This window comes from Rhinolophus sinicus, chromosome 13, assembly GCF_057876585.1.
Source record: "Rhinolophus sinicus isolate RSI-liver-muscle chromosome 13, RSI-T2T, whole genome shotgun sequence".
NCBI classification, from domain to species: Eukaryota; Metazoa; Chordata; class Mammalia; order Chiroptera; family Rhinolophidae; genus Rhinolophus; species Rhinolophus sinicus.
In genome coordinates, this window is record NC_142513.1 from 36,751,123 (window position 1) to 36,776,763 (window position 25,641).

Sequence of the window (25,641 nt, forward strand, 5' to 3'; positions counted from 1 at the left end):
TTGTACTTGAAGAAGCTTGTTCTCATTAGTCTTATTTGAGATAAAGAATAGCCAGAGATCTTGGGATCCCGTGGAAGAGATGGCTTCTCAGTTCTTGTGACATTTGTCACTTTATCAAGGCTACCAGGTGAATATCTCCAAGTTGCCTTGACTGAAACTATATATCATCAAGGAAAAGAGACCAAAAATAGACTGTATGGGATGATGTCTTTAAATGCTTCCTTTTGCCCTTGTATTTTGGGCAAAAGTTATAAAGAAGTGAAGGCAAGAATGTAGCTTAGCCTGAATTAATGCCAAAAAATTAACTTAAAAAAAGAAAGCTGAAAAACAAGAATGGAATATAAGCATGATTTTTGAAATGTATAAATTCCATATAATCCAGAAACATGATTCTTTTCTCCTTCAATTGTGATAACTAGGAAAGTTGTTGCATTACAATTGTAGAGTACAAAATTTTTTAAGACTGCAGAGCTAATGGGAAAACACACACACACACACACACACACACACACACACCACACAAAAACACAAACAAGCAAACTCTATCTTGGTTTTGAGAGAAGATAAATGTGAAGGACATTTCCCCCACAGCTGGGACTGTTTACATGGGCTGTTTAAATCAATCATTTCATAAACATATGTCTTGCATCCCTTTCATAATGGTCTATTCCTTTCTCATTCTCCTTCTCTCCATGCTGAACTGCTTTTTCTGCAGGTTGGAATTATGGCTTGATTTTTAAAAACTGGCTTTAAATCTTGTAATTAAAGTTTTATTTTCATCCAAATGAGTGTAAAAAGGAGTTTAGCTTAAAATGCATTTCCAGCCAGCTTACATGAAGTGTCTACTCCAACATTTAACAATGGAGTTGTATATCTTCAAAGACAAAGGAGGCCAGGGCAAGGCTCAAGGCTGACTTTTCCAGTGTCCCCCTATTTCCTCATTGTTCATTCAGTTGGGGCCACTCTTGACTAAGTTGGTATGTGGAGAATTGAAAAACAAATCTAGACATTATGGGAAATGTACATCTTCTGAGGCATTGCATATTGGTGTATTTTCCCAAGCATTGCAGCCAACTCTGCTGGTTGTCAGGCTGACCTAGAAAGACAACTAATGGAGGATCAGGAACTGGGCTTTGCTAGTGTGATTGGAAAAGAACAGAACCTCTGTTCCTATGACCTGCACATGAACCTCTCCTACTACTTAGGAAAGAGTCTTCCGAAATGCAGCACATAAGTATTCTCAAATATTTTGGTCGCCACACCCTTTACCTTCTTAAAAATTATTGCCACCCCAAAGAACTTTTGTTTATATGAACTAAAGCTATTAATATTTACCATATCAGAACTTAAAATTGAAAAAAATAAATACTGTACTTATTCATTCACTTAAAAATACTAAACACATAATATGTCAACATAAATAACATATTTGAAAATAACCTATATTTTCCATAAAAAAATTAGTGAAAAGGAATAGTATTGTTTCATATTTTTGCAAATCTCTTCAATATCTGGGCTAATAGAAGACAGCTAGCTGGATTCTTGTATTTGCTTTTGCCTTCAATGCATCGTACACATTGTGAGGTCACATATCATATATAGCAGCTGGAAAACTCCATTGTACACTTATGAGACAAATGAAAGTAAAAAGGCAAATAACACTTTAGGTTACAGTTGAGTTTTGAACAATGCAGGGTTAGGGGCGGGAACAACCCGCACAGTAAAAAATCTGCATCTACTATGCCACACTCAGAACATTTGGATTCCCAATCATGGATTGGAAATACCGTGTGGCAAAAATTATTTTGACTGTGTGAAATGTAAGGATCTTGGAGTTTCCAGAGTTCCCTGGACCACACTCTGAGAACCACAGTGGTAGATGAACACAAGTGGTTCAAGGGTGACTTTTATAGTATGTAGATATTCATTTTTTGATGTGTTATGTTTTATGTTTTTGTGTATTAATGGATACATTATACTTTTACAAATGATATGATTTTTATTTACACTTAGCGCTAAAAAATAAAGAGTGCTTTTAAAAATAAGTTTATTTGGTTTTTAAAACATGATTACTATATAGTTTCATTTATATAAAGTTTTAGAATAGATAGTGGTAGAAAAAAAATCAGGACAGTAGTTACCTTTGGGTGAGGATGGGGATTAACATGTAGGAATTTTCTGGGGGTGATAGTAATGTTCTATATCTAGACAGAGGTTTGGGTCTAAACTCATCAAATAGTACACTTAAGATTTTTGCATTTCATTTTAAGTAAATTTAAAATAATACACTGTAAAAGGTATTTAATTCTAGTCAATGATATGCATGCTGAAGTAGTAAGGCAGAAGTATACAGCTGTGCAAATCATATACGAGGCCTGATAATTACATTCGTGGACTCATCTTAAAAAAAGTGCTACATACCTCATTGCTGACTATCGCTACAGTCACCTTCGAAGTATTCCCCTTGGGAAGCTATGCACAGAGGCCAGTGCCTAGTCCACCCATCAAAGCAATTTTGGAACTCTTTCTGGAATGCCATCAAACTGTCGTATTACCCTTGATGTCCTGAATGTCATCAAAATGTCTTCCTTTCAATATTTCCTTTATCTTCGGGTAAAGAAAGAAGTCATTGGGGGCCAGATCAGGTGAGTAGGGAGGGAATTCCATATAATTATTTGTTTACTGGCTAAAAACTCCTTCCCAGACAGTGCCATGTGAGCTTCTGCTTTGTCTTGATTCAAGAGCCATGAATTGTTGCCGAAAAGTTCAGGTCATTTTTGTCTAACTGTTTCACACTGCAGTCTTTTCAGCACTTCCAAATAGTAAACTTGGTTAACTGTTTGTCCAGTTGGTACAAATTCATAGTGAATAATCCCTCTGATATCAAAAAAGGTTAGCAACATTGTTTTGCCTCTTGATTTGGACTGACAGAATATTTTGATCATGGAGAATTTGTTGGCTTCCATTGTGCACTTTGATGCTTTGTTTCAGGGTGGTATTGGTACACCCATGTTTTCTCACCAGTGATAACATGGCCCAAAACATCATCTTGCCTCTCCAAAAGGTCTTGGCAAACTTCGTGTCTCCTTTGCTTTTATTCATCAGTGAGCTCCTCTGGGACCATTTTAGCACACAACTTTCTCATGCCAAGATTTTCAGTTAAGATTTTCTAACTTTCTATATGCTATGCTTCTCAGAGTCAGCCAACAATTTTGGAACTCAATTCAATGAATTTTTGCAATGTTTCGTCAGTTCTGCTCATTACTGGCCGCCCTGACCTCTCTTCATCAGTGATGTATTCTCTTCCCTCAGAAAAACATTTAATCCATTTGTACACTGCCGTTTTTTTCATGGCATTAACCCCATAAACTTAGACTAACATGTCCCTAATTTCACTTTCACTCTTGCCAAGTTTAACAATAAATTTAACGTTTGTTCATTTCTCTGATTCAAGCTCAGACATTCTTGCGATGGCATACAAAAACACGCAACAATAATGAACGCCACTCAGGAAATCACTGCCACACATCGACACGGACAGACCTGTTAGACAGATATACCAAGGTTATGAAACCTTACCAAGCTGTTTGTACAGTCTGCTAATATAAGCGCATGGTGGCAAGTTTGCAAACTTAATTGCCAGACCTCATATAAAAATAGCATCAAATATAAGATGAATTGATGGAAAGATAGATGGATAAGGTCACGCAAATAGGTAGCAAATATATAGAGGTTTTCTGTAAAATTTTTTCAACATTTTCTTATTATGAAAATATTTATAATAAAATATTGGGGGAAATGAGTAGATATGGAGAAAAATATGAAATAAAATAATGGTGGTGGTACATGGGTGGGACAAACATTGTGATAGTTGAATGACTGTAGGTAGGGAAACAATGACATGGAACAGCAGGTGAAAGAGCTTCTCTTCTCTCCATATCCCCACCTCAAATTAAATTTTTAAACGCTCCAGCCAATGATGGGATAGTGAAAACTTAGCATGTGGCAGGGTCTGTGGTGGGTGCAGCGTCACGCAACAGGTATGAATGAAACAGGGGTCATCACCTTACAAAGGTTACAATTAAGTGGAACAGAGAAGTGACCAGAAAAATAGTCACATTATTGTGAGCATTCACTCCAGTCTTTATAACAACCTTTCAAGCTGGGTTTTGTCATTAATGAGCAATAGATTGAACAACTGAGGCTCAGAACAGCTTGTAAGTAACGGCCACAGAGTCTGTAAGGGATGGAACTGGACTTGAACAAATGGCTGCATGGCTCCTGCATGTGATTAACCACTTAATAAAAGGCAACATTTGATATTGGCTGAATAATGGTAGAAAGGAGCTGGCGTAGACGTGCAGAGGAGAGAGTAGATTCTGACTTCATGAAGGACGTCTTATATGAGGTCTGACAATTAAGTTTTCAAACTTGTTGCAACGATGTTGCTAACCTTTTTTTGATATCAGAGGGATTATTCATTATGAATTTATACCAACTGGACAAACAGTTAATCAAGTTTACTATTTAGAAGTACTGAAAAGGCTGCATGAAAACGTTAGATGACCTGAACACTTCACCAATTCATGGCTCTTGAATCACAACAATGCACCAGCTCACATGGCATTGTGTGTGAGGGAGTTTTTAGCCAGTAAACAAATAACTGCATTGGAACACCCTTCGTACTCATCTGATTTGGCCCCCAATGACTTCTTTCTTTACCCGACGTAAAGGAAATATTGAAAGGAAGACACTTTGATGACATTTTGAGGGTAATATGACGACAGTTTGATAGGATTCCAGAAAAAGAGTTCCAAAATTGCTTTGAAGAGTGGATTAGGCACTGGCATCAAGTGCATAGCTTCCCAGGGGAAGTACTTTGAAGATGACCATAGTGCTATTCACCAATGAGGTATGTAGCTCTTTTTCTAGGATGAGTTCGTGAACTTAGTTGTCATACCTTGATAGGAGCAGAGACTTGAAGAGTGAGCATCATTTTAATAAAAAGAGGAAGGGAAGTAAGGAATGGCTGCCTAGGACACCTGAGTTAGAGCAGATTTGAGAGGGAGGACACTGAAGAAGAACTACCTGGTATGAATGCCAGCTTTACCCCTTGCCAGCTGTGTGACCTTTGGAAAATGTCCAAGGTTTAGTCTCCCCATGTGTAAATGCTGGTAATAACAATGAGACATCAAATGGTTTATGAGAATTCCATGAAATGATGCATGAAAGTATTTAGTTCAATGGTTTTTTAAGGGCTCAATGAATATGAGCTATTAATATTTCAGCCCCAGGCAAGAAAGGGCCTGTCATGTTGTGATATTTTTCTCCTGTTACATTAATTTTAGCTCAAATGTAGAGGACACTTTGGCACACAGTAGAACATGCAGAGCTTCCCTGAGTCCTGTAGGAGAAGCCTTGATCAGGTGCTTCAAGTGGATTCTGGAGGGTGTAGCTTTTGTGTTTGTGTTCCAATCCCTGTGCTGGCCAGCACAATGCTGGTTTTAAGTAAAATATTGATAAAAATATTTATCAAATTGCAATTTGAATTCCAAGTCCTATATATTTAGCCTGTGATCAAACTCTAGAGGCAAGAGTTATTTTCAGGCTCTCTTTATGGTTCTCCTGCTGTTCCTTTTCTTAGAGGGACCCTGCTCCAACCCCCAAGGATGTCCAATGCTTTTCTATATCTCCACCCCCAATGGATCAACTGAATTGTCCTACTCACAAATTTGTCCTTTCTCACAGATAACCATCTTGTCTTCCCCGTCGTCTCCCTTTTCCCCATTTCTGAACACTGAGATAAGACTGGGTAGGAGTCTGAGACAAATGCTGAAGAGTTGGGGTTGGTGTCTCTGGAATGGTAGAAGAGTGCTACTCACTCAAAAAGAATGATGGATGGAGAAGACCAAGAAAATGACTGCGATATTCTGCTGGTAGCTGGAGCCAGATGTTAAGTCAAGGTGTTAAACAAGGATCTAGGTGCCTGGTAATTGGAAGCAGATTAATTTGTAAGAAATGGGGACCAAAGAATATTAAGGCAAGGTTTGGAGGCTAATAAGTCTATTCACTCTTCCCAACTGTTTATTGAACTATGATCATGGCAGGAACTATACTTGGAAAGAACTGAGCAGCAGATAGCTAATATCTCTTTTGCCATGGAGATTATATTCTAGTGGAGCAAACAGGATGCACAATACACAAGGAAAACAGTGTTCAGGGTAATTATCACAGAATGATAAAAGTTAAGGAAAAAAGGGATAGGTGCTTAAGACAGACTTCAGGGAGAATGGGAGTTAGATGTGCTCAGAGGAGCTGAAACCTGAAGAATGAGAAGGAACGGCCACATTAAAACGGGGGAAAGCAGCTGGCAGAGGGAACTGTAAGAGCAAAGACCTGAAAAGGAAACAAAATGGGCATTTCCAAGGAAGAAAAGGAAGGAAGAAAGGTATGGTGGCTTCTAAGATACAAATATTTAAAAATGTGTAATATATATCCGTATATCTATATAGCTATGTCTATGTCTACATATATATACACACACACACACACACACACACATATACATACATACATACATACATATATATATATATATATATATACATATACATGTATATGTATATGTATATATATATATATATATATACATGTATATGTATATATGTATATATATATAATTTGTTGGCTGCCCTGCTCTGAGCCCATTTCCTAATTTTGGGAAAATCTCCCACTGATAAAAGGCAGAACCTGCATTTCACGAAGAAAGAAAATAATGTGGACAATACTCTCTTATCATTTTAGCAGCCAGAGCTGAGCATATGGCTTAGGGAGATCCAGCCAACTGCATACTTCTGGTGGGACTTTGAGCCTTGAACAAGTTATTCAAAGTAGAAGGGTCAGGAAGATTCAGACCTACATAGGCTGTAGTTGGTGAACAGAACCTGCAGTTGGTGATGTTGAACACTATCACTTTGAAAACTTCTGCTTTTCTCAAACAAACAGAAGTAGAAATGCCAGGCACCTCTGGCTGAGCCAGGTGGGGACAAGTTTCTTCCCTCAAGTCACATCTTTCAGGGATGGGCTGCATTACCTTATACATAAGACCTGTTCTCACTAATCTATTCCTTGGCTTAGGACTGGACCGAAATAGTGACCTTCACCACTGAAACTACCTGGTTAAGGGTCTCTATCATAACTGCCTTTCCTCTCTACATACATACCAGTGTTATGCTGTGGTTTCATATTGGTTATAGAGATTTTTTTGGTTGTACGTTATGGCAAGTCTAGGGTAGAGTAAACACTAAGTACTTTGCTTATTCCTAAGGCTCCAAAGTCCTACAGCTTGAAAATCTCCAGTTGTCTTCCTGTGTGCATAGGACAAATGCCATGTTTGTCAGCATGGTCTACAAGATCTGGCACCATTTTTCATGCAGTAATTTTGTTTGTTTTCCCACATCTTCAGCTTTGACCAACTGACTTTGCAAAGGTCTCCCAAACTCCCCTTCAAATGAGATGGACTTCCCATTTAGAATTCCCTATATCCCTCTGTTAGGGAAATCTTAACCGTCCTCACAGTACAGCTCAGAACAAAGCTCCCCTTTGCAATATACACCAGTCAGTGGTAATTCTATTAATCTTATAGCTTGGACAAAACTCCTGGAATTATTTTTTTTTTAATTACAGTTTGCAAGCGTTTTTATTTTCACATAGTGTCCCCCTCCATTTCACAAGTGAAGAAAGAGGTTCAGAGAGGTTACCTGTCACAACCAAAGGCACCAATCTCCCAGGAGGGAGAGCCAGGCCTTTAGGTTCCAAGGCCATTGCAAGCATTCCTTAAATGGTCGCTGAAAATGTGTCTTTACCCTTTCCAAACAAGAGTATGGAAAGATGGAAGGGTCCACAATGCAAGCACACTTGATCCCTGTGTCTATTCAGGTATATATCCTCAGTGTGCAGCAGGTCAATTTACTAATTAATTAACATGGTGACCAGTCAAGATATTATCCAAGGTTTTATTTACTTTTTTGTAGATTCCATAAAAGGAACAGAATAATTTTTTTCACCCCAGGAGCATTCATAATAGCTCAAAACAATCCAAATTCCCATCAGCAGGAGAACAGATCAATAAATTATAGTATAGTCTCAAAATGGAATCCTACAGATCAACAATAATAAATATAAATGAATTATTGCTACATGAAACAAAATGAATGAATCACACATACATGATGTTGAGTGAAAGAAAACCAAACAAGATACAAAGGAATAGGTACTGTATGATTCCATTTACATGAAGTCCAAGAAAGAAAAAACAGATATATTGTGACAGACGTGAAAATAGCAGTTACCTCTGGATGGGTGGGGAGAGTTACTGCTGATAATGAAAGGGTACAAGGGAACATTCTGAGGTTCTGGGAATATTCCATATCAAGATTCAGCAAGTTTTGTCCATTGGCCAAATCTGATCCACTGCCTGATTTTGTAAATAGAGTTTTCTTGGATCACAGCCACACCCATCTATTTACATATGGTCTTGGCTGCTTTCACAAAGCAATGGCAGAGTTGAGTATTGCAATAAAATCTATACGGTTTGCAAAGCCTAAATTATTTATTATCTGGCCCTCTACAGAAAAAGTCTGCTGACTTCTATTCCATACCATCATTTAAGGAGTAGTTACATGTGTGCTTGTGTATGGAAAACTACATCAAGCTATATAATTTCCAGTAGTACATTAAACACTAAAGAAAAAGGAAATGAGGGGAGGAAAGGAAGGAGACGTGAAACTTTAAACTTACAGAAATATGTCCTAGAACAAGTAATTTGTAAAGGCCGTGCCATGTACCACACTGGTGGATGAAAATAGATAGAACGACCTTGTGAGTGACAACCATGTCTTGAGCTACCAGGAAGGGGGAAGCAATGTTATTTTCCAAATGGGTTCATTCAAACAAAATGTCACAACCTTTTTTGGGTCACAGACACTCTTGTGGTATGACACAATACTTATTCTCCTATTTCTTCAATACACAATCTTGAACAAGTAACTTTGTATATCTAGCCTTCAGTTTCTTCATCTGTAAAATGGATGTAATAATAATACCTACCTCGGTGGGTTATTATGAGAATTAAATAGCATAAATGTATGTTAAGCACTTCTGACAGTACCAGGAAAAAAATCTCAGTAACTATTAATTAGAAAATATAATGGAAACTATGGATGTCCTCACCAGAAAAATAAACTCATTCTCATTCACAGACTTTGAAACAAAATAATAGGGGAGTCAGGGCTGCCCCTGAAGCCCACCAAGGGACCTAGTTCTTGCTGTTAAGGCATCATATAGGCATGGCAGGCCCTGTGCTGCCTCCGAAGCCCAGAGAATGCTCAGGGCTGACACAAAGCATTCCCTTCTCCTCGCAGACAACAACCATCCCTGAGAAGGCCCGGCCAGACTGATGGAAAACTGACATCAAATTGGTCCGGCTTCAGCGCTAACTTGCTAGGTGATGGGATCCAGGGAGTAATGAAGAGAAAGCACTGAATGGCCCCTGCTGTGGGATGAAGCCAGTCCTCCATCTGGAGCTGTGCCTACGAATGTGGAGATGCAAACAGTAGAGCCTGCAGCAGCAATGCTGAGACTAGATCAGCATAATGGCTCCTCAAATTCATTCATCTCCACAGCCGTCAGGGACCATTTGTCATTTGCTGGAGCAGAGCTGGCCTCCCTGGAGATACAGTGTTTGTGAGAACCAGGGGCAGTCATGCGCCAGACATCTAAAGAGACCCAGTCTCCGCCAGACAGGTGTGGTGATGAATTCCTAGGGTGGGTGCACAGACTTTCTCCACACTGGCTTGGGGAAGGCATGAGCAGGTGCCTGCTGGTGCCCAGGCTGGGGGGAGATGTGCATTTGATGTTCCTTGGCACTGTGGCGAATCACATGGGCATGGAGCCACTTGCTATTCCTGCAGCCAGCCCTGACCTGGCTCCATGCTCCATGCCACTTGGCTGATGATACTGCATCAGGTGCTGTGGGAGGGCTGGGAATCACAAAAATTGCTGCCTAACTGCATGAGAGGGTGGGGGAAGCTTTGTGATTCCCCTGTGAAGAACAAGATAGTCTTTTAAATTCTTAATGTTTCTCCAGAAAGAACACAACCTAGATTTAGATTCCTTACTGTTTTTCTGATGCCTTCTTCATATTTGAGCAGTGAGAATCAGACAAGCTTACCATCCAGAAGCTTTTTTTCTAAGGAGGGATTATCTTGATTCTATCTGGATTTTGCGGTTATTGTAGAACTCATATACTGCTGATGGATTGGCTTCTAAATTCACTCAAATTGTTGTCAGAATTCTTTCCTTGCAGCCATAAAACAAGGCAATTGGCTAAAGACCACCCTCCAAGTCTAGAGATTTCTTGCCATATAGCCCTTTCTATAGGCCATGTTGCACAATATAGAAACTTGCTTCTTTAAAACTAACAAAAGAGAAAAAGAGCAAGTCTACAAGCAAGGCACTCTTACATAATGCAACAGAACTTTAGGGAGTAACATCCCATCACTTTGCCATATTCTGTTGGTTAGAAGCAAGTTTCAGATCCTACTCACATTCAGAGAGAGATGATTATACAAAGACATTAATACAAGGAAGCAGGAATCATGCTGCCATCCTAAAGCCTGTTTATCACAGAGGATAAAAAAAAGAAGTTCCAACTTTGGAAGCCATGAGAATCAAGAAAAAGTGACCAGATGTTTGGGGTATTGAGATCCAGAAGAAAAGATCAATGTATACTGGTATTATTGAACTACGCCTTGAAAATAGGTTAGGAAAAGAAATGAATTATATACGAAGCTGTGAGTGTTCACAATGCAATCTTCTATGTCATTTAGTATTCCCCCACATCCTGCAGTGGAGCTTTATTTGACAGAGAAAAAGCCGGGATTCTGAGATCTTAAGTAACTTTCCCAAGGTCACCTGCTGAAGATGACTAAGCCAGATTGTTCTGTAGGACTTCTAATTGCAAAACCCTTGTACTTCTATACTTAAGTTGAAATGTGAATGAACTGATGACACTGACATCATCAGGAAAGACAGAGTAAGGACCTCTAAAAAAATCTAAAACTTTTTTCTTCAAAAAAGCAATAACGACATTGACAAAAAATAATAATAAAAAATGAAAATAAGCTTTTAAGAACTCGAAAAATTAACAAAAGTCTTGCAACAATGTGAAGAGTGTTTGTTCGAGATAAATGTCTGAATCTTAGTAAAAGAAGAGAGCTCTGCTGTGTTTTAACTTGTCCTGTACCCATCCTCCTCTCCCTAGCGCCAGGGTAGCCTTGAAAATAAACAGCCACAATCACAGTGAAAACTAGTAGAAATCATTGTAGGGCAGTACTCTCCAGATTTATCTACAAAAACCAATGTAATTTCTATGTAAAATCTCAGCGTTTTGCAAAAATTAACAAACTGATCCTAAAATTCTCATGGAAATTAAAAAACCCAAAATAAGCAAAAACAATCTTGAAAAAGTGCAAAGTTGGAGGTCTCACTTGCCAATTTTAAAAACTTGCCAATTTTAAAACTTACTATAAAGTTATAGGAATCAAGACAGGAATCAAGACAAATGAAATCATCTAAAGTTGGGCAAATTGGGTGAGCAGGAGAAGAGGGAATCTGGAAGTGTGGAGACGCGGGCCGCACAGACACAGGAATGGACCAGAGCTCGGATCTCCAAGTGCCCTGTATTCCAGAGCTACTTCAGTCATGGGAGAGGGAAGAATTCAGACTGTTAGTGCTTCCCTTATGGCCCACAATCCCACCTGATGGATCAGCATATAACACTGCTGAATCCAACACTCACGGCAGAGACCTCGGAGCAAAGACTGAGGGAAGAAGGATGAAAATGGTGGTTTAAACCCTCACTGCCAAGCAGAGAACAGAAGGCTTAGGTACTGAGCCTAGCCGACCTCGTTCATCCTCCTAGAGCTCAGCTCACCCTCTTCTGCCCAGTGCTACAAGCAGAATGGTAGCAGTCTCAGATCAAAAGAACAGAATGTTTGCAGTTCTGAGAACTGCAGCCTGCAGCCATGGACTAGTTCTGGCTAAGGGCAGAGAGCCTTGGGTGCAGGATGAGGTGTGCTGGTGGTCACCGCCATTGCTGCCAACCCCTCTCTCATAACCCACCCCACCCCTGCCCTACTTATCTGGGTGGATTCCTGCAGTGGTAAACAGAGCGGCTGAAACACACAGGCCCTGAATCTGGAACTTCAGGAAGAGCTGAAGAGCTCTGGCACTTCAGAAGCTTTCCACATCCCTCAACGGATGTGGTGCTCTGTGACCCAGTCAACCTGCTCACACAGGAGAAGCCTGCCTTTTTGGAAATCCCCCCATTGTGTAAGAAGCCAGAACAGTGCAGAGCAAATATATCACTATAGAGTGAAAGAGAATAAAAGTCTGCTGTTGGAAAGAAAATAAAGTATTCTACAAACACCTATTGGAGAGTAAATTAAAGACCTCTTCCTACCAATCTGTTGCAGAACCCACTCCTTTAGATGCCTAGAAAGAGAAATAATAATTCACTTATTCCCATGAATAACCAAGGTAACAAGGCAGCTCAGAAAGAAAATGAAAAGTCTCCAGAAAATGAACTTAAAGACATGGAAATATGTAACTTAAATAACAGACAATTCAAGATTGCAGTCTGAAAACAACTCAACGAGATGCAAGAAAACATACACAAGCAGTTTAATGAACTCAGAAACACAAAGAACAAAATGAGCATTTTACCAAAGAGATGGAAAATTTTTAAAAGAACCAAATGGAATTTCTGGAGATTAAGAGCTCAATAAAAGAAATGAAGAATGAAATAGCCAGCTTACATAATACAGCTGACCAGAATCAGTGACATCGAAGATAGAAATCTGCAAATGACACAGATAGAAGAAGAGAGAGACCTGGGAGTTAAAAGAAATGAAAGAACTCTACAAGAACTTTCTTACTCCATCCGAAAGAGCAATACAAGAATAATGGGCATACCAGAAGAAAGAGAGAAGGGAACAGAGAATATGTTCAAACAAATAGTCAACGAGAACTTCCCAAACATGTAGAACGAACTGGATCCTCAAATCCAAGAAGCAAATAGAACACCTAATTACCTCAACCCCAATAAGCCTTCTCCAAGACACATGTTATTGAAGCTGTCAAAAATGAACGACAGAGAGTGACGTCATAGGAATGGCGGCAGCGGGGCGAACTATTTGAGTTCTCCTCCGGATCTTATCACAAACGGGACATCTATAACCCATCAAAGGACTCTCTGCTCATCACACAGAACAGCTAAGAGACTCAGGCAAGGATTACTTGAAGGTGGGCAAATTGGGCGAGCAGGGGAAGAAGGAAGGGAGCGGAGTGGAGTTGCGGCCCACATCTGCGGCGGTGGAAATGCGGCTGGCATCCGCAGCTGTAGAGACGCAGGGGATCCCAGGACAGAACAGAGAACATAAAAGCCAGGAGGTGGGCTCTTTCCCTGCGTCCCACAGCTGACCTCTCCCACCGAGGGGGCAGCATATCCAGCATTTGAGGCTATAACCTCAATGAGACCTCCAGTTGGGCCCTAGGCCAGACAAAGGACACAAACTCCATACCTGGGCCCCTCCCCCCCACTCTTCCAATCCTATCCCAGCCCTTCCAGAGACTTAAACTGCCCCACCCCCAACTGAGGAGTAGTGTCAGATTACAGAGGAGCCTTAGTGCTCAGGTTCTGGGAAGACTGGTGTGCAGCTCTGACCCAGTGAAGAGGCTGGGAAGAGTGTGATTTTTGCTGGGCTAGGAGAGAAGAGACTCATTCACCCCCAGCCACCACCTTTTCTGGCCTGCAGGAAAAGTGTGACATGGCTGGGCTGGGAGAGAGAAGACCCCTCCATCCCCAGCCCCCACCCTTTCTGGCCTGCTTAGGGCAGGGAAATTACAACTGCAGAGACACTCCCAGGGATCAGCAGTAAGCGGCAGATGCAGCTCTGGGCTTTCAGCAGCTCAGAAATCTCCCGCCCACCACACACACACACACACACACACACACACACACACACACGGAAGAAGTGCCTTAAGACTCAGGAGAACTGGACACAGGGCTGGTGGCACTACTTTCAGTGTGCATATGTGCAGGCAAGAGCAGACACTGCACTGACCTGGTAGAAACTACCATCCAGACCCCTCAGCCCCACGAATCTAAATCTGCAGTTCCAACATCACTCTGGGCACCAGTTGACCGGCTCTGCCTGCACAATACACAGAGGACTCTTTGGTACAGCAGAGAACAACCTGGAGATTACTTGGTGGGCTTAAGCCAAGACTGGCACTGCTTTTTGTTTTGTTTTGTTTTGTCCTTATATCTTTGATATCTTTGCCTGTGTTGAGTGGGGGTTGTCGGTTGTTTTTACATGTGAAGGTATTTGATTTTTTCTTTGTTGTTGTTGTTGTTGTATTTGGTGATCTGCTTTGTTTTGAAATTGCCCTACCAGGGCCCAGCTTAAGAAGCACAAGATTCAACATAACCAGAGGCCAACTCCAGACCAAACCAGAGTACTACCAGGTTTGACCTACAAGTAACACACCCAGAGGGAATGCTCTACAGGACAAGAGCCCATAGAGGCCAAACCACATTTACGTGGTCAACCCTCACACAGCAGAACACCCTGCGAAGGGCAGAGCCAAGTCTCACAACTAGTCAGCTTACAAGTTAACCCCAACTACTCACAAGCAAAAAGCAATTAATGATCTTCTTTAACAGGACAATATACACAGCACAAGAGTCACCTTTGGAGCACATGCAGAGGAAAAGAAGAAAGTGGTGCAAGTCAAATATAAAGGACACATACTACATAAGATAACCCAGCAAGAACTAAGAACCCTAGGGCATCTACCTAAGACATTGAAGCAAACACAGAGAGTCAGCCAGAATGGGGAAAAAAAGAAACATGTCCCAAATAAAAGAACAGAAGAAGCTTCCAGAAATGGAACCAAATGAAACAGAGGTAACCAACCTATCAGAGACAGAGTTCAGAACACTGATGATAAGAATGTTTAAGGAGCTTAGAGATGACATAAAGAAGGATGTAGAAATCATAACGAACAACCAGTTAGAACTAAAGAACACAATTACTGAAATAAGAACTCACTTGAAGGAATTAACAGCAGGTTAGATGAGGCAGAGGATCGAATCAGCGACTTAGAAGACAAGTTAACAGAGATCACCCAAACAGAACAACAGAAAGAAAAAAGAATAAAAAACAATGAAGAAGGTTTAAGAAACCTATGGGATAACATCAAGCGCAACAACATGCGCATCATAGGAATACCAGAAGGTGAAGAGACGAAGCAAGGGATTGAGAACATATTTGAAGTAATAATGTCCGAAAACTTCCCTAACCTGATGAAGGAAACCGACATACAAGCCCAGGAAGTGCAGAGAGTTCCAACCAGGATAAACCCAAACAGGTCCACACCAAGACACATTATAGTTAAAATGGCAAAGGTTAAAGACAAAGAGAGAATCCTAAAAGCAGCAAGAGAAAGACAGAGGATTACATACAAGGGAACTCCCATAAGACTATCAAATGACTTTTCTGCAGAAACATTGAAGGCCAGGAGGGAGTGGCAGGAGATACTCAAAGTGATGGAAAACAAAAGCCTACAACCTAGATTGCTTTATCCAGCAAGGCTATCATTTAAAGTTGATGGAGAGATACAGAGCTTCCCAGAAAAGAATAAGCTAAAGGAATTTATTACCACCAAGCCAGCATTGCAAGAAACACTAAAAGGACTTCTGTAAATAGAAGAAAGATAAAAACAATCTAACTACAAATTTAAAAATGGCAATAACTATGTACCTATCAATAATCACTTTAAATGTGAATGGATTAAATGCTCCAATCAAGAGACATAGGGTGGCTGAGTGGATAAGAAAGCAAGACCCTTGTATATGCTGTATATAAGAGACTCACCTCAGATCAAAAGACACACACAGGCTGAAAGTGAAGGGCTGGAGTAAGATGTTTCATGCAAATGGAAATGAGAAAAAACCTGGAGTTGCAGTACTTATATCTGACAAAATAGACTTTAAAATGAAGAATATATTAAAAGACAAAGATGGGCACTATATAATAATAAAGGGATCGATCCGACAAGAGGACATAACCCTAGTAAACATCTATGCACCCAACATAGGAGCACTAAATATATAAAACAGGTATTGACTGACATAAAGACAGAGATCAACAGTAACACTATCATAGCAGGGGACTTCAACACACCTCTGACCACAAGAGACAGGTCTTCCAGACAGAAAATCAATATGGAAACAACAGCCTCAAGTGACACATTGGACCACTTGGATTTAATCGATATTTTCAGAGCATTTCGCCCAAAGCTGCAGAATACACTTTCTTCTCAAGTACACATGAAATATTTTCCAAGATAGACCACATGTTAGGCCACAAAACAAGTCTTGATAAATTTAAGAAAATTGAAATCATACCAATTTTCTTCTCTGGCCACAGTGCTATGAAATTACAAATGAACTACAGGGAAAAAAAACAACTGGAAGACACACCAAGTCATGGAGGCTGAATAACATGTTACTAAATAATGAATGGGTCAACCATGAGATCAAGGAAGAAATCAAAAGATATCTCGAGACAAACGAAAATGAAAACACAATGACCCAAAATCTATGGGATGCCGCAAAAGCAGTCCTAGGAGGGAAATTCATACCATTGCAGGCCTACCTAAAGAAACAAGAAACATCACTAATCAACAGTTTATCTTCACACTTAAGGGATCTGGAAAAAGAACAGCAAAATATTCCAAAGGGAATACAAGGAAGGAGATAATAAAGATCATAACGGAAATGAATGAAATAGAAACCAGAAAAACAATACAAAGGATCAATGAATCCAAGATTTGGTTCTTAGAGAAAATAAACAAAATTCACAAACCCATTTAAAAAAAGAGAGAGTACCCAAATTAATTAATTTAGCCAGACCCATTAAAAAAAGAGAGAGTACCCAAATTAATAAAATCAGAAATGAAAGAAGAGAAGTGACAACAGACACTGCAGAAATACAAAAAATTGTAATAAATTACTATGAGCAACTATGTGCCAACAAATTTGACAATCTGGAAGACATGGACAATTTTCTAGAGGCATACAACCTTCCAAGGCTAACTCAAGAAGAAACAGAAAACCGGAATAGACTTATTACCACCAGGAAAATTGAATCAGTAATCAACAATCTCCCAACAAACAAAGCTCTGGACTAGATGGCTTTACAGGTGAATTTTACAAAATGTTCAAAAAAGAATTATCACCTGTTCTCCTCAAGCTCTTCCAAAAAATCCAGAAGGAGGGAAGACTCCCAAATACTTTTTATGAAGCCACTATAACCCTGATCCCAAAATCAGACAAAGACACCACAAAAAAAGAAAACTACAGGCTGTTATCGCTAATGAATATAGATGCAAAAATCCTCAACAAAATATTAGCGAAGAGAATTCAGCAATACATTAAAAAGATCACACACCACGATCAAGTGGGATTCATCCCTGGTATGCAAGAGTGGTTCAACGTCCGCAAATCAATTAATGTGATACACCACATTAACAACAGGAAAAATAAAAATCACATGATCATATCAATAGATGCAGAAAAAGCATTTGATAAAATCCAGCAGCCATTTATGATAAAAACCCTTAAGAAAGTGGGAATAGAGGGATCATGTCTCAACATAATAAGGCCATATATGATAAACCCACAGCTAGCATCATACTCAATGGGGAAAAGCTCAAACCATTCCCCTTAAAATCAGGAACAAGGCAAGCTTACCCACTTTCTCCACTTCTATTCAACATAGTGCTGGATGTTCTAGGCACAGCAATCAGACAAGAAAAAGAAATAAAAGGCATCCAAATCGGTAAGGAGGAAGTAAAATTGTCATTACATGCAGATGACATGATACTATATATAGAGAACCCTAAATACTCCACCAAGAAACTATTAGAGCTGATAGATGAATTTAGTAAAGCAGCAGGATACAAAATTAATATTCAGAAATCAGTTGCATTTGTATATACCAATAATGAAACATCAGAAGAAGAAATAAAAAAATAAAAAAAAATCCCATTTACAATTGCTCCAAAGACTATAAAATACCTGGGAATAAATTTAACCAAAGAAGTGAAAGATCTGTACTCAGAAAATTATAAGACACTGAAGAAAGAAATGAAAGAAGATACAAATTGATAGAAACACATCCCGTGTTCATGGATAGGAAGAATTAACATAGTTAAAATGTCCATATTGCCTAAGGCAATATACATATTCAACACAATTCCTATCAAACTACAAGCAACGTTTTTCACAGAAATAGAATATATAATCCTAAAATTTATATGGGACCATAAAAGACCCCGGATAGCCTCAGCAATCTTGAGAAATAAGAACAAAGTGGGAGGTATAACAATACCTGACATCAAATTATACTACAAGGCTACAGTAATCAAAACAGCATGGTACTGGCATAAAAACAGACACATAGATCAATGGAAGAGAATAGAGAGTCCAGAAATAAATCCATGCCTATATGGCCATTTAATCTACAACAATGGAAGCAAGAATGTACGGTGGGGTAAAGACAGTCTATTCAATAAATGGTGCTGGGAAACCTGGACAAGACACTTGCAAAAAATGAAGCTGGACCACCTCCTTACACCACATACAACAATAAATTCAAAATGGCTTAGAGACTTAAATGTAAGATCTGAAACCACAAAATTCCTAGAAGAAAATATAGGAAGAAACTTCACAGACATTATCCGGAGTAAGATTTTTACTGATATATCCCCTCGCGCAAGGGAAGTAAGAGAGTAAATAAACATGTGGGATTACATCAAACTAAAAAGCTTTTTCACAGCAAAGGAAACCATCAATAAAACAAAAAGGGATCCTACTGAATGGGAAAAGATATTTGCCAATGATATAGCTGATAATGGGTTAATATCACAAATTTATAAAAAACTCAACTCCAAAAAAGCAAACAACCCTTTTAAAAAATGGGCAGAGGACATGAAGAGACATGTTTATAAAAAGGACATACACATGGCAAACAGACATATGAAGAAACGCTCAACCTCATTAACCATCAGAGAAATGCAAATAAAAACCACAATGAGATACCACCTCACCCCAGTCAAAATGGCTATCATCAATAAATCAACAAACAACAAGTGCTGGCGTGGATGTGGAGAAAAGGGACTGCTTGTGCACTGTTGGTGGAATTGCAGATTGTTGCAGCCACTATGGAAAACGGTATGGAGGTATCTCAAAAACCTGAAAATGGAACTACCTTATGATCCAGCAATTCCACTCCTAGGTATCTATCTGGAGAAATCCAAAACTCTAATTCAAAAATCTTTATGCACTCCTATGTTTATTGCATCAATATACACAATAGTCAAGACATGAAAACAACCGAAATTCCCATTAGTAGATGACTGGATTAAGAAACTGTGGTACATTTATACAATGGAGTATTACGCAGCCATAAAGAAGAAAGAAATCTTACCATTTGCAACAACATGGATGAACCTAGAGAACATTATGTTAAGTGAAATAAGTCAGACAGAGAAAGACAAATACCATATGATCTCACTTATATGCAGAATCTAAAGAAAAGAATAAGTGAATGAACAAATCAAAACAGTTTTGGAGACACAGAGGAAAAACTGAGGATTGCTAGATGGGAGGCGGGGTGGGGATAAGGGGGAAGGTGAGGGGATTAGAAAACAGTTGGTAACCACAAGATGGCCACGGGGTTTTGAAAATTAATTTGGGAAAGGTGATCAATAATGCTGTAAAGATTTTGTAGGGTATCTGATGGACACTTGTCCCATTTGGGAGACCACCTCAAGGATGATGTAGATGCCTGATCACAGCACTGTACACCTAAAGCTGAACAATAATGAATGTCACCTATAAGAATATATATATATATATATATATATATACATATATATATATATATATATGTATATATATATATATATATATATATATATATTTACAAGAAGTGGAGTACAGCATTAGGAATAGAGACAGTGGAAATGTAATGGCTCTGTGCGATGTCAGAGGGATAGTGGATGGGGGGAGGGGGTTCACACAGTGTGAGGGATATAAATGATAAACATCTAAGTATTATTTTGTCTTGTGTGCCTGAAACTAATAATAATATAAAAAATGAACAACAAAGAAAGAATCCTCAAGGCAGCCATGGAAAAGAAGACGGTAACTTACCAAGGAGAGCACATTAAGTCATTATCAGATTCTTCAGCAGAAACTCTACAAGCCAGGAGTGAGTGGAATCAAATATTCGAACTATTGAAAGAGAGAAATTATGGGCCAAAAATAATGTATCCAACAAAGATATCCTTTAATTATGAAAGAGGAATAAAGATCTTTCCAGACGTACAGAAGCTGAGGCAATTTTCTAAACACAACCTGCACTACAAGAAATACTGAAGTAGTCTATTAGATCAGCATAAATACGTATAATTTGTGACAACAAAAACATAAAAGGGGGGAGAGTAAAGATATGAACCGGCATAACGTAATGGAGAAAGTAAGCATGCTGATGAAAATGGAATACTCTAAACTTTCAAACTTTCTTTTACATAAACTTAATGGTAACCACTCAAAAAAATCCAGCACTGAAATACATAACATAATTAAAGAAGAAACAGGGGAAATCATAGAATACAACCACACTGAAATAATAAACAGCAACAAAAAGGCAAAGAAACAATGGAGACACAGTCCTACCAGAAAACCAAAGATAGAATGATAGGAAATCCTCATATATCAATAACCACCCTAAATATAAATGGGCTGAACTCACCAATAAAAAGACATCGAGTAGCAGATTGGACCAAAAAACTAAACCCAACCCAGCCTCCAAGAGACACATGTCAGCTACATAGACTCCAAATGAAAGGGTGGAAATTGACACTCCAAGTGAATGGTATTCAGAGAAAAACAGGTGTACTCATATTGATTTCAGATAAAACAGACTTCAAGATAAAATGGTAACAAGCGAGAAAGATGGACATTTCATAATGATAAACTGGATTGCACAACAAGAAGATATAATAGTCATCAATATTTGTGCCCCTAATCAAGGAGCAACTACTAACAGAACTAAAGGGAGAAATTGATGAAAACACAATTATAGTAGGGGACCTAAATATGTCATTGACAGCTATGGATAAATCATCCAAACAGAAAATAAATAAAGATATATCAGCCCTAAATAACGCATGAGATGAAATGGGCATAATTGACATTTAGAGAGCATTTCATTCTAGAACATCAGACTATACATTCTTTTCTAGTGTACATTGCACATTCTCAAGGATAGACCATCTATTGAGACATAAAATCAGCCTCCACAAATTTAAGAGCATTGAAATCATCCCAAGCATATTCTCTGGTTACAAGGCTTTGAAATTGGATATCAACTGCAGAAAGAAAGCAGGAAAAACCACAAATATGTGGAGATTAAACAACATATTTTAAAGAACAACTGGGTCAATGAAAAAATAAGAAGAGAGATAAAAAATACATAGAAACATGAGAATGTAAATACTTCCTACCAAAAATTTCGGGATGCAGCGAAAACAGTTTTAAGAGGCAAATTTATATCATTACAGGTCTATCTCAAGAAACAAGAAATATCGCAAATAAGTAACCTCATGTTACACCTTAAAGTACCAGAAAAAGAAGAATAAATGAAACCCAACATCAGCAGAAGGAAAGAAATAATGAAAATCAGAGCAGAACTAAATGAAATGAAATAGAGAACAAAAAGACAATAGGAAAAATAAATGTGGTGAACAGCTGGCTCTTTGAAAAGATTAATAAAATTGACAAAACTTTCGCTAGACTCTCTAAGATAAAAAAAAAGAGAAAAGACACAAACAAACAAAATCAGAAATGAAAGACGGGAAGTTATCATGCATGCCACAGAAATACAAAGGATCATGCAAGAATGATATAGAGGACTATATGCCACCAAATTCAATAACCTAGAAGAAACTGACACATTTTTTAAACATATAGCCTTCCTAAGCTGAACCACGAACAATTGGAAATCTAAGTAGACCAATCACCAGTAAGGAATTTGAACAGTCATTTGAAACCTTCCGAAAAGCAAAAGTCTGGGACAAGTTGGCTGCAATAGTGAATTCTACCAAACATTCAAAGAGGATCTAATACCTGTCCTACTCAAATTCTTCCAAAAAATTAAAAAAGAGACAGTACTCCCTAACTCATTTTATGAGGCCAACATTACCCTGATACCAAAACCTGGCAAGGACAACACAAAAAAAGAAAACTACAGACCAATATCTCTGATGAATATAAATGCAAAAATGCTACACAAAATTCTAGCAAATCGAACACAACAATGCATTAAAAAGATTATTCATCACGACCAAGTGGGGTTCATCCCCAGGGCACAAGGATGGTTCAACATCTGCAAATCCATCAATGTGATACCTCACATAAACAAAATAAAGGACAAAAATCATATGATTATATCAATTGATGCAGAGAAAGCATTTGACAAGATACAACATCCATTTATGATTAAAACACTTAATGAAATAGGTATAGAAAGAAAATACCTTAACATAATAAAGGCCATATATGACAAACCCTCAGCTAATCTCATAATTAATGGTGAAAAACTGAAGCCCTTTGCTCTACGTTCAGGAACACGACAAGGCTGTCCCCTATCACCTCTGCTTTTAAACATAGTGTTGGAAGTCCTTGCCAGAGCAATCAGGCAAGAGAAAGAAATAAAAGGCATCCAAATTGGGAATGAAGAAGTTAAATTATCACTCTTTGCAGATGACATGATGCTATATATAGAAATCCCTAAAGACTCTATCAAAAAGCTATTAGAAACAATCAACAAATACAGTAAAGTTGCCGGCTACAAAATCAACGTACAGAAGTCCATTGCCTTCCTATATACTAACAATGAAATCTCAGAAAAAGCAATACAAAAAGCAATTCCTTTTGTAATTGCAGCAAAAAGAATAAAATACCTAGGAATAAACTTAACCAAGGATGTGAAGGACCTATATGCTGAAAACTATAAGACATTTTTGAAAGAAATTGAAGAAGACACAAAGAAATGGAAAAACATTCCATGCTCGTGGATTGGAAGAATCAACATAGTTAAAATGGACATATTACCCAAAACAATATACAGATTTAATGGAATCCTCATCAAAATCCCAATGGCATTTTTTAAAGAAATAGAACAAAAAATCATCAGATTTGTTTGGAGCCACAAAAGACCCCGAATAGCCAAAGCAATCTTAAGAAAAAAGAACAATACTGGAGGTATCACACTCCCTGACTTTAGTTTGTACTACAAGGCTACAATAATCAAAAGAGCATGGTATTGGCAGAAAAACAGACACATAGACCAATGGAATAGAATTGAGAACCTGGAAATAAAACCACATAAATATGGACAGACAATTTTTTACAAAGAAGCTAAAAACATACAATGGAGAAAAGACAGCCTCTTCAATAAATGGTGATGGGAGAATTGGATAGCCACGAGCAAAAGAATGAAACTGGACTGCTATCTGTCACCTTGTACCAAAACTAATTCAAAATGGATCAAAGACTTAAGCATAAGACCTGACACAATAAACTGCATAGAAGAAAACATGGGTACTAAACTTATGGACCTTGGGTTCAAAGAACATTTTATGAATTTGACTCCAAAGACAAGGGAAGTAAAAGCTAAAATAAACAAATGGGACTATATGAAACTTAAAAGCTTCTGCACAGCAAAAGAAACCATCGACAAAGTAAAGAGGCAACAAACTGAATGGGAGAAGATCTTTGCAAACAGTGCCTCCGATAAGGGGTTAATATCAAAAATACACAAGGAACTCATGCAACTCAACACCAAAAAAACAAATAACCCAATTGAAAAATGGGCAGACGACCTGAAGAGACATTTCTCCAAAGACGACATACAAATGGGAAACAGACATATGAAAAAATGCTCAACATCACTAATCATCAGAGAAATGCAAATAAAATCCACAATGAGATATCACCTCACCTCAGTCAGAATGGCTATCATCAACAAGACAAATAGTAACAAGTGTTGGAGAGGCTGTGGAGAGAAAGGAATCCTCATACACTGTTGATGGAATGCAAATTGGAGCAGCCACTATGGAAGGCAGTGTGGAGGTTCCTCAAAAAATTAAGAATAGAATTACCACATGGCCCAGCAATCCTGGGTATCTACCATAAAAATCTGAAAACATTTAGCCATAAAGACATGTGTGCTCCAATTTTCTTTGCAGCTTTATTTATGTTGGCCAAGACATGGAAATAACCAGTGTCCTTTGATAGATGAATGGATAAAGAAGTTTTGGTATATATACACAATGGAATACTATTCTGCCATAAGAAAAGATGAAATAGTACCATTTGAGACAACATGGATAGATCTTGCGATTATAATGGTAAGTGGAATAAGTCAGACAGAGAAAGTAGAGAACCATATGATTTCACTGATATGTGGTACATAAAACTGAAAACAACAAAAGAACAAGATAAACAAAAATTCATCGACACAGACAACAGTTTAGTGGTTACCAGAGGGTAAGGGGGGAGAGGGGTGGTGGCTGAGGGTAAAGGGGATCAAATATGAGTTGATGGAAAGAGAACTGACTCTGGGTGGTGAACTCACAATATGATATATAGATGATATATTACAGAATTGTACACCCAAAATCTATGTAACTTTACTAACAATTGTCACTCTAATAAAATTTAATTAAAAAAAAAAAAAGAATGAAGTTGGTTCCCTACCTCACATTATATAAAAATATTAACTCAGAATTGATCAAAAACCTAACTGTAAGAGCTAAAACTATTAAGAAAAAAACTTAACACTCCTAGAAGAAAAGATAGGCAGTAAACTTTCAGACATTATCCTTAGTAATATTTTTACTGATATATCTCCTCAAACAAGGGAAACAACATAAAAATTAAACAAATGTGACTGCATAAAAGTAAGAAGTTTTTTCAGAGCAAAAGAAACTGTCAATAAAATGAAAAGACATCACACTGAATGGGAGAAGATATTTGCCAATGATACATCTGATAAGTGGTTAATATACAAAATTTATTAAAAACAAAACAAAACAAAAAACCTCATACAACTCAACACAGACGGACACACACACACACACACACACACACACACACACACACACACACAATTAACAAATTTCAGAGGACCTGAATTGACATTTTTCCGAAGAGGACATACAGACAGACAATAGACTTATGAAAAGACACTCAATATCACTAATCATCAGATAAATGCAAATTAAAACTACAATGAGATATCACCTCACACTGTTAGTAAGGCCATCATCAATAAATCAACAAACAAGTTTTGGCAAGGATGTGGAGAAAAGAGAACTCTTGTGCACTGTTGGTGGGATTGCAAATTAGTGCAGCCACTGTGGAGAACAGTATGGAGTTTT